General features: G+C 38.2%; 1 protein-coding gene across 8 annotated transcripts in view; it reads right to left on the reverse strand.

The window, feature by feature from the left end:
• The window catches only part of TRIM2 (tripartite motif containing 2), a 91,480-nt gene extending 81,200 nt beyond the window's left edge, over positions 1–10,280 (reverse strand). For 3 of the 8 annotated variants that reach the window (XM_032685494.1, XM_032685507.1, XM_032685493.1), the window contains exons 1-2: positions 9,916–10,215; positions 9,221–9,540 (exon numbers count right to left, since the gene is read on the reverse strand). The gene's annotated coding sequence lies outside the window, so the exon portion shown is untranslated. Of the gene's footprint in view, positions 1–8,665; positions 9,083–9,220; positions 9,541–9,843; positions 9,867–9,915 lie in introns of those variants that run through there. The other 5 variants (XM_032685495.1, XM_032685492.1, XM_032685503.1 and 2 more) reach the window with 5 other exon arrangements.
• Between the last annotated feature and the right edge of the window lie 578 nt (positions 10,281–10,858).

Here is a 10,858-nt window from a genome sequence, read left to right on the forward strand (position 1 = left end):
TAGCATGAATTAAGAATTAAACATGACATTTAATTATTTATTCAGTGTGAGTCTAAAATCAACTAAATTATATATTTTCATTTGAAAACAAAAAAGTCTAGATAGGTTTCTTGGAAATGTTAACTGAAGGGAAGGAACTTAAAGTCTTTTGAAATATTACCTAGCCAGCAAACAAGCTTGGAGATGCTGTATATTCTATCTCAAGCAAATAAATAAATTTTTAAAAAACATATATGCAAAAGCAATACCAATGCTATCTAAATTAGTAGGGGTTTTCTGAAGGTATGCAGCATGAAATAAAATTATAATCTCTATAACCTGGATCCAGCATCACTATGGCATTTTTACATTAATATGAAATCAGTTCCATCTCAGTCTGCTTTTTGTTCTATTTAACAGACACTTATATTAAAAAAAAAAACCTTTCTTCCAGCCTTCATTCTTCTTATTGCTTTAAAAGTAATGAACATTCTGCCTCATTCCTTGAGCGAGGACCCTCTGATGCTGTTAAAACAGTCACAGCTGCCCTACTGCATCACAGTGCTCTACCAGGGCCTTTGTGTTGACCCAGGCTACAATATGTATTAAATTATAGCTCACACACTGTGATTCTGTTTGCATGCAAGGAAAAAAATCTGTGTGAGGTAATACTGCAGTGTTTGGTTGAACAGCAGGCCTTGAAAATTCGTGTGCATTCACTTGTGCTTTTCTGCATGCTCGTCAAGGTCAGCAACGTGGCACATTTAAAGGATTGTTGTTTGCTCTTGGTTGCTTTCTGACTCAAGTTCAAGCTGAAAGAGACCGCACAGAAGGCGGCCGTGATAATTGCAATGTAATTGCTAAAATTCAGCAATTAGTTGGATTAATGCAGTTACTTTAAAGCCATATTTCTTGGTCATTTTAAGGACAGGTTAAAGACAGCAAAAAGCACAAGTCAGCCAGAAAGAAAGCTTATATTGTAGTCCATTCCACTGGCATCCCTAGATATGATGATGCCTAAAATACCTTGATACTCCAGAGGATTCAGGAACATTAATGTCCACAATACAAAATAACAGGACACAGGCACTCGGGAGGAAAATATTCTGCAGATTGAAAAACCTATTTAACTTGGGAATGAGGGAAAAAATCAAGTTTTCGCAGTAGCATTTCAAAAAATGAAACTGAAGATGGTCCAGTCTTTTTGCCTTTCACTTCCTTCCTCATCCACAGTAATCTCAGACTCTACAGCAAGTTCCAATATCACTTTTTGGAAGGGGAAGAACCCACAGAGGTATTTAATATGATCCTCAACAGAATAAATTACCATTCAGATTTTTTTTCTAACAAATCTTGTTACAGCTTTACTTAGGAACCTCCTTGCCACACAGAGGTACTGAATGCCATGATAATTGCCCAAAGCAGCAGTTTGTTGTCAACTGTGCATTTTTAGTGCATTTTGGTAGGATGATCTGTAAGCATAGTAATTTTATATTTCTCCATTAAGTGACCATGCTTCAGCATTTAATAGATTGACAGTATTTAGGGGCTAGGGTGAAATCTTTCATGCTAGATGTTTGTCTCATTAAAAACTTCAGCCAAAATCATTGAGTTTTTTTCTGAGAGCAAGACTAAGAAAAATCAGATTGCTTTGCATGACAAAAATTCATGTCTTTATTTCAGAACCACTAAAATCCCCTGTTTTGCAGTAGAAGCCTAAATATTAAACAATAGGGAGTGGTTTTATTCCAGAAAATGAATTTTTTAACATCTCGTGAATATGTACACTAACCTCACTGTGTCCTGATGCATACTCACTTGGGAGACAAATTTTTTATGTGATATAGGCATGTTGCTTTCTCTCCTTTCCTAGTGTTTGTGTAGCATACCTTAAATATAAACCTTGCAGCAGAGAACGATATTAAACAAGGCACATCACACCCAGTTCAATGGAAGAGGACAGTTTAAGTTCACAAGGCACTGAAGAAAACTCCCTGGTATGAGAAGTATTCCCATGGGCAGCTCTCTCAGAAGAAATATTGTCTTACAAAAATTCCCCAATATGGAATATTGCTCTTTTTATTGCATACTGTACTAACACTATTTCCTCACTGTCAGGGCTGTTCCTTCCCTAATTACAACTATATTAGCCAGCTCAAGACCTCATAGTGGTCAAGGAGTGCGCTTTGCAGGGGAGCAATAGTGGAAGGTCTTGGTCCAGACAGAACCAGTGGAATCTGTTCAGTGAATGAAGCCAAGTGAATGGGAAAAAGAGACTCCTCTGACACCGTATTTTTCCAGGTTGGCTCTCCGTGGGATCATACTTTTGCTATAGCAAGTAAAATGGCCAACAATTGTTAGTAGCAACAATTAAGCCATACATTGTGCCTTTTGGAAAACGATGGATGGAGTTTCTTGTACCATCCTCAGCCCAGCTGCACTCTTTGTCAATTCCTCCTTCATGAAAGTTGTGCTATTTGAGCTTCTGTTCTGAATCAGTAGATAAACAAACTACTATGGACTTCTTTGTACACATACCCATTGACAAATAGTCCTGTAAGAGATAGCAATCCACTGACCTAGAGAATTGCACTGCCAGTGTGATAGGCAGCCCTACACTTACTTTTAGTCCCATCCTTGATTAAAGCAATCAGCTGAAGAGCTCTCTTACACTCTCTTTACAAACACTTTTATTTAAACAGTTCATCTGTGGAAGCACAGATGATGACATACTGATGTTCAGCCACTTCTTGCTCTGACAACACTAACTTTCCTCAGTGACAAAGAGAGGGGAAATATATTTACAGGAAAAAGCTTTCCACATGATAGGGCCAGAGTAGTGTGGGTTTGCTGCTCCTGCAGGATCTAAGCCATTTTTTCCCAAATCAGGGTTTCATAACATCAGCTCTGATTTCTCCAAGGGCTAGCTGGCTGAGCACCAAGGAGCATCAAAGAACGTTCTTCTTTCTGCTCTCCATAGCACTTGCAATCAGGTGAAGTCCTCTCTATGTCTATTTGCTCTCACCCCTTCAAGAATAAAGCCAAGCAAAACCTTTCAGAAAACATTTTAAGGACAGAATAATTTTTTAAAAGCATTACCTTAAGCCAATGATGTAACCTTTTGTTGCCCCAAAAGGATAAACTCACACTTCCCAAGAAACAGAAGTGTTTTGCATGGTGGTCCTCCCTTACCTACATTCTGTGATGCCGACCAAGAAATGAATATTTATGGAAAAAAAGGAATTAGCTGCAATTATTATTTTAGTGCATCAACAACCAAGGTCAGAACCAAAGCAAACCATCACGTCTCCTAATAGTTACAGTGAAAATAATGACCTATTTTCTCATCAATAATTATTGATTTCTAGAAGACCTTTGATGTCATAGCATGGTGTTCATTATAAGCACTATACAATGGTATCTATGCTACAAGCACCACTCTGTTAACTCTCAACATGTTCTCAAAAACAAAAGAAAAGCTGAATAATTTCTCTGTTTCTCATTTTGAAGAACAGAATCTTAATTTTATAGAGAAAAAGAGTACTTTGGCTATTCCACTTGGTAGAAACAGTGGTGGTTGGAAGCCCATTTGGAGTAAAAATCTGCCATGAGAATATGCAGTATGAGTTATGTTCACTTGTAGGATGGCTATGTCTTGGCCAAAGGTTAATAAGTATATTGTCCTGGGAACTCCAAACATGCTAAAATAATTTGGCTGTTAGTTATCTAATTCTTTAATCCATTTTCAGCCTCATTGCTTTACTTTTACATAGCAATTACCTAATGTCTCAGCATTATCTAAGGACTAATTTAAAACCTGAGGGCCACACATACTCTAACACAGGTAGAGCAACCTACAGATTCAGGTATGTCAGAGGGCAACACTCAGAATGTCAAGGGAGTTGATGTCAACCTCCTCTTTCAAAAACCTAGCCCTGACAAGACTAGTAGTTCCAGCAGGAACTACTTTTCTGCTAAGACAGAGCCGAAGACACCAATTTCAGTGAACCTATTTCCACAGAAGAGTGGAAACTGGTTCATTACAAGGCATTCAAACAGAAGTAGCTCAATATTAGTCTGCAAACACTCTCATTATTTAAAAATGCCCCTTGTGTCAGTGAATTCCCACTGAACTGAAGGAGAGGGGGAACAGAAGAGAAAAGGTGTTTAACTTTTTTCAGTTACTCCTCTAGACAGGTAAAGGAGACTTAAAAGTATTGAAGCCTTTAAATTAAGACTACCTATCTTTCTAAAAGACAAACAAGCTGCAGTGATTTGGTTATTTCTAATCTACTGTCTTTAAAATTAGGTCATTACTTTTAAGAATGCTTTGAAATAAATGAATGATAGGACAGGATTTCAGAATGTTCTTAACACTAATCCATACCACCATGGGGATAAATTGCTTTGCTTTTAACCTTCTAGTTAATCCATTTGGGAATCACATTATTGTCTCATAAAAAAAGAGGCACCCATCTTAATATTCCTGAACTAATGAGTTCTGCAAAATCCTTCCAAAGTACTAGCTAACCAGATTGATAAACCACTGCTTTATCCATCCAGATCAAGCTGGATTTATGATTAATTGCATGCTTGCAAATAATCTTTCAGACTTCTACTCATTGTTCCCTGTATGAAAAAAAGACAGACATTTTATGAGTACAACAGCCCTTCATGTTTGTTTGCTTCCATTCATATAGATCCTTTCAACTGCTTTCTGGAAGGGTCAAGCAACGCTGTCAGAATATATATTTAAATTTAGTGTTTAATATGTCACTAAAGTGATACAAGTTGCAGTGTCAATGTAAAAAGAGATATTATTGCAAAGTATAGTTTCAAACGGAAATTTAAAAAATCCTTGGAACTTCAAGGTACTGCATCTTTTCAACTACAACTTGGCCCTCTGAGATCCTTTAGAGTTTTTTATTCCTCCATATACAACTAGGTTTATCACTTCAAAATAAAAATGGCAATTAGAAATCCTAGTGGTTTATGCAATATACATTTCCAGAAAGAATAATTACAAGCTTGGCTCAGTTATATAGGTTACCTTGCTCAGTTAAGTTATAGCTTGTATTCACATGCTACAGCTTTGCCTCATGAGAAATGATCTGAAGAGTGTACAAACTGAAAAAATTAAATACCTTCAGCATGGAATAGTGCATTATAATGTGGCTTTGTACACTAGAGAGTTGTCTTGATTTATTTCAGATGGCAGATTCAGTCCTAGTTTACGGGTATAAAAACTACTGTGTACCTTACACCATATTATTCAAACAAAAGGTAGCAGAAAAGGTGATTTTAACAGATGTGGGACTGCTCCTGAAATCTACTTGTAAGCTGGATAAGGAGCACAGCGATGGGAAAAATCAGTCTTGCAGAAAATACAGATGAAGGCTCTCATCCCATGTTGTGATCCCCACTGTTCACCTGCCTGAATCACAGCACATGGTCCATGACGAGTCAGTTACTGTCTGATGGCCATGTGTCGTGCTGCTGCTACTTCATGCCAATAATGAACATTGACATTTAGAATCTGTAAATAACTAAAGGTAAACATGCTTCATTAAACTTAATCATTAATATTATTACCTTAGTAATTAAGTTTATCATGAACCTTAATAACTTAGTAATTGACAATAATGTCTTAATGATTTTAAGGGGAATCTTCATTGGTGGCCCACAACTATTTTGTAATTATAGTCATGTTTTGGTCAGTTGAGTTACTTTCAATTAATATACTTCATTAACTTAATAACTAAACACTAACAGCCTAAGGGAGACACTCCAAGTGAATCAGTAAGACAGCTCTGAAATAAGGTCACAGCAAGTGTATGTCATTTTCTAATTTTAATTACATGCATTTTCAAGGCCATGTCTAAGAAAACTCTGTTATCCTGACAACCAATTCAGATGTAACATACTACTGACATCTGTGTTCTGAATTCAGATGAAGAGCCAAACAAGAATGGTGCTAAGTGTGTGCTAAGGAGGTTTTTGTAGTACAGCTTGTATGCAGTATGGGGACAAGTCAGAATTTCATATCAGGTATAATGACTGATATTTAATGAAACGATCTGACACTGCACAACTTCTTAGGAAATAATCAAGTCCTGAATAATCTGATTTAAAAGAAATTACTGCTCATGCAGTTATTTTTCTCAGATTTTTTCTTCATGCAGAGCCCACAGAAAACAGCAGCCATTATCAGGGATGATTAAATAGATTGAGCCTACATGTGGTTTGATGTTTGAAGATCAAAATCCAAAACTCAGCCTAGGTATCTGTGCTGTGGTAAGTTACATTAATTGGTACTCTAGTTACCTTTATATTCCTCAACTAGATGAGCATAATGGTTTTCTTCCACACACATTTTTTCATCTTAATAAGTCTCAAATCACAGAAGTGTTTGTGTCAAAGCAGATAGAAATTTGAAGGTGGAGGAAAGGTAAAGGAAGGGAAGGAAGGATAAATTTCTCTAAGATGTTTATGAGAATTTGTCCTTACCTATCTCATTTGTCTCAAAATTCTTTGTAGGGAATTAGGAGAAAGGAGGAGCGATCGTAGAACACTAACTAGAAAGAAAAGACCAACATGGAGACTTAGTCTTTCCTATGACTACAGTAGAGAGAAGGTGGTCATGGAATACAGGATTCCCAGTTTTAAAGGACAGATGGGGAGGGACACACTTCTTCTATGAGTAGCAGTGAAGAACACTAAAACACAGTTACAAAAAGTTGCTTGCTTGTAGTAAGAAAGCAAACTTGGAATGACACAGAACTATCTTCAAAGGGAAGGAAAAAGGGAAAGAAATACTGGAAAGGACTATATTCCTTTTCAGCATGTTGGTAAGTTACAATGGATTTGGCACTACTAAATCTGAACATTGAATACTTTGCAGGGGTTGCCTGTGTTGGCAGCTCACCCTGTGCTTTGCATGGAGAATACTGAGAATTCTCTTGAACAGTGGGCAGCTGCAAACCGGCTGGACAAGACTGGTCCAGTGCAGTCACTGGTGTACCGCTTCTTATTGTCTAAGAGAGGTCAATCACAAGGTGAACAGGTTTGTTCCCTCATCAACTGCCTGGCTTTTCTATAGGCTAAGGTAAAGGATCAAGCAGTTTCACACCTCCCAAAAATATTCATGCGGCAGCCTATCACAGTGTCACTGATCTGTTACCAGGGGGTAAAGGTATCTGAGCGAGCATGGGAATGCTCACACCTCAGTGCCTTCAAAGAAAGTTACAAAGCATCGATGCACGTAATAGCAAATGAGGTTTCAGCTCAGGGCTGCAGCACCAAGAACTGCAGGGGATTGTTTAGTATTCAGTGAGCATATGCCTAAAAAGTCAGTGCACATGCTATCAGAATTTCAGCATCCTGCTGCGCATTGATGAACTTTGCTTAGGCTTCATCAGGAGCTATTTACATTCTGGATAAGAGATTTGGGAGGAAAACTGGTATACAATGCAAAGGGCAAGATTAAAGGCCAAAATCTGCCTTTCTGGATATCTGTCAGGAAGCTGTCTGAGCAGATTTTAAATAAAACATCTCTGAAATGTTCCATCCATGTCCCAAATCTTCCCAGAAGAACTTCTGAAATTATTCAGGATACATATGAATAATTTCTCTATATTTTAGAGACTTAGGCAGGGGCTTTCAATGTTTAATCCAAGCAAGCAGTGGATTAACTGTCTTCAGCTGAAAGACTGCCAGCTGACTACTCTTCCCCACACACATGGCATTTGATGTCTGCCATTTTAATATTTTGACATTTTTGTGAGAGACATTGTCCTGAAAGGTCACCACTTGTCTCAGCAGTTGGCTGACTGCCACTCAAGCTTGGGAAGCTTAGCTCCACAGCTGTCATCAAAAATGACCATTTTCAGTGCTAAGTTTCAGAGAAGCTATGAATTTCTGACTGTCTATAAGGAAAAAAGGAGACAAGAGGAAGGAAAGAGAAGCTTCAAAATTACCTTTTACTTTCCAAAATGAAGATAGGCATTTATACACATATGTAAGATGAGCCTGAAGTATTTCAAGAGAAGCTTATAAACAACAGATTGATCAAACATACCTGTGTTACAGCAGCATTATCAAGGGGTTATACCATTAATATGTTTGGCCCTCTCTTGCAGCGAACAACATAACACACATACTCTACTCTCTCCCTAGTCACTTAATGGCAGTCACCTGTTAACTGTGAAAATGACATTTTCACATGGCTCACGAGAAGTTTACAGTACCGCAGTGGTCCCCAAGAAATAACAAAACCTTTAAATAAAGCAAGAAACATGACGCAGCAACAGAAGCAAACTGACTGCAACCTGCATTTCTTGTGCAATTATCTGATATTTATACTTGGTACTGACCACAAGCTGTTTTCAATAAGCAGAATTCATTCACAGCACAGTAAGAATTCACTAGCCATAAACTTGAAAGAACAATTACACTACAGAATCTTTGAATTAGAAAGGAGAATAAAAACCAAGATGCTGTTTCTTCAGTGCTACGAGACCAAAAACCACTGAAAAATACCAATTCTCTTCCTTACAGTATCACCAAGAAACCTTCAACTCCACTGCTTCCCAACCACCTTACTATCCTGTCGTCATGCCACACAGCAGATAAAGATCATCTTCATGTATAGACAGAGTGAGATTGGTGAAAAACATGCATTGCTCACCGTGCTATGTTCATTGTTCTTATCAGGTCAGCTGCAGACTTACTGGTGCCCCTTATGATGGCTATTTGTTTGCGTTTCTTATAATAAGGTACTGTCGAGTTTCCTAATCAGAAGTCCAGGTCTGCATTTATGGATTTTTAAAGAAAAGACTCACAGTGAAAAATACCAGGGGAGATTTCTCCCCTATGTGTTCACAAGCTGTCTATTACAGCTGAAGTATCTTTCTTGCTGTATATCTAATACTATCTAATCTAAGCAGAAAAACATCTCTCTATAAGTAACTCCTGCATTTGCTTGACTTCTCCCCTCACAGACAAAATGGCAAGCAGATATCCCCAAAATCAACAAACACAACCACAAACTACTTGCTCTGGAAAGCTTTCATGCATCCGTTTCCCTCGGCAGCTCTTCCACTGAAAGCCAGAACAATACTGCAGAGAAGATTTCCCTGTCAGGATGTTTTCAGCTTTCATCTCTCTGCTTTTTCAAGCAGAAGACTGAGGTAGAAACCTTAATTAGCAATCTGAAAGCACCACACAGGCCAGGAATACTTACATTTGCAACTCTATTTGTGATATTTGCGCACTGATCCAGCGACTGGTGATTACAAAGAAGAGAAAGAGCTTTTTAGGCTGCCTTTCAAGTCTTGCAGCAGTGAAACGAAGGTTGTTATCTGAAAGCTACTCATTTTCTATATGCTGTGCTCTACTTGCTTCCCATGTGCATACAACACAGCTGCCAGATTTAATAACCATGTCAGCCTGCTTTCCCCATAAAGCAGCAGAGAGATGACAGGATGAAGATGAAGTAGCCAGTGCGTTAATCTGTAGTTATGGCTGCACTAAGCCTTGAATGAATGTCACGGTTTTATTGCCCTTTAAAAAAAAATAAAACAAATCAACACTATTTGTGAAAAAAAAGCGCAAAAGGATTTCAGAAATGTCAATCCATACTTGCCTCAGTGACATTAAAGTACATTAAAGAAATTTCTCCTTTTTTTCCTCAGTTAACAAATCCTAGGATTTGTGTTAATTTCTTTTTCCTACATCCCAATCTTTCAGAATACATTTTTCCTAGCAGAGTATGCCTTCTACCCCAAAAGAACAAAACCATTGACTGGCAAATTAATTGAGCTTCCCTCCTCTCCGGTTCCTCTCTGGAAGGAAATATTTCCATACCTGTTTGTCTTTGCTGACTTCTTTCAGGAAAAAAAAAAAAATTAATAAAAAAGGGGTAAAATTCTCTTTTACCATTTAAATTCTCCCACGCACAGTGGTTCCTAGAGCACTGGACTTTAGTATCTGATGTGGTCAGTTCACTGCCAAGGTGGAGCATCGCCGTACCTCCAGCTGCAAAACCAGTTCCATGTGAGGGAAGGGTGGCCAGATTTTACAAGACCAGAGAAGGTGCCACTCATGCAATCAAGAACAACAAACTAAAAATAAACAAAGAAGTGTTCAGTTGAATTTGCAACAGTGCAGGGATGCCGCAGAGGTCATATGACATCTGTGCGTGTCTTTTTCTCTCTCTCATTTATATTCCCTTCACTTCCCTTGGAGGCACCTGTCTCAGCGGGGAGTGGTTTCTGTGGAAACTACGGACAGTCGGTTTTCCCCTCAGAGAAACTGTTACTATGGAAACCTTACATAATGTATATGGCCTAGATTCTTTTTAAAAATAATCTGACCCTGAAATTCTCAGTATAAAATAAGAACTGATCTGTCTGGGGGGCAAGAAATATAGTTATTTAATAACTGCATTAGAAATATAGGATTAAAAAAATCCAAACGGTGTTATGAATTAAATGAGAGTGTAGGGGGCATGTCATTGCATCAGTCACAAAGACAAAATAATTTGTAAATGCCAGTAAACAAGGTCCATTATTTAGCACTTGTGGGAAGCAAGGAGGAAGGGAAGCATATACTTGACATCATGGCTCAGTGTAGCAATCAATACTACATCTTGCAGAGTTGAGCTTTTCCCTGTGTGTTTATTTTACCAGCAACCAGGACCTCAGTTAAAGATGTGAGCCCAAATACCTCTTACATCTACCCCATTCACAACCGAAAGATCAGCTTCAAAGTCACTTACCCTACACTATGAAATCATGCTGTGTTAAAACTCGAGGAAGTGCCTGAAAGGAGCTGCATGAGTCAGTGAGGCATAGCATGCAGCGGAGCAGAAGCATAAAAG

This window comes from Chiroxiphia lanceolata, chromosome 4, assembly GCF_009829145.1.
Source record: "Chiroxiphia lanceolata isolate bChiLan1 chromosome 4, bChiLan1.pri, whole genome shotgun sequence".
In the NCBI taxonomy this organism is placed as follows: Eukaryota; Metazoa; Chordata; class Aves; order Passeriformes; family Pipridae; genus Chiroxiphia; species Chiroxiphia lanceolata.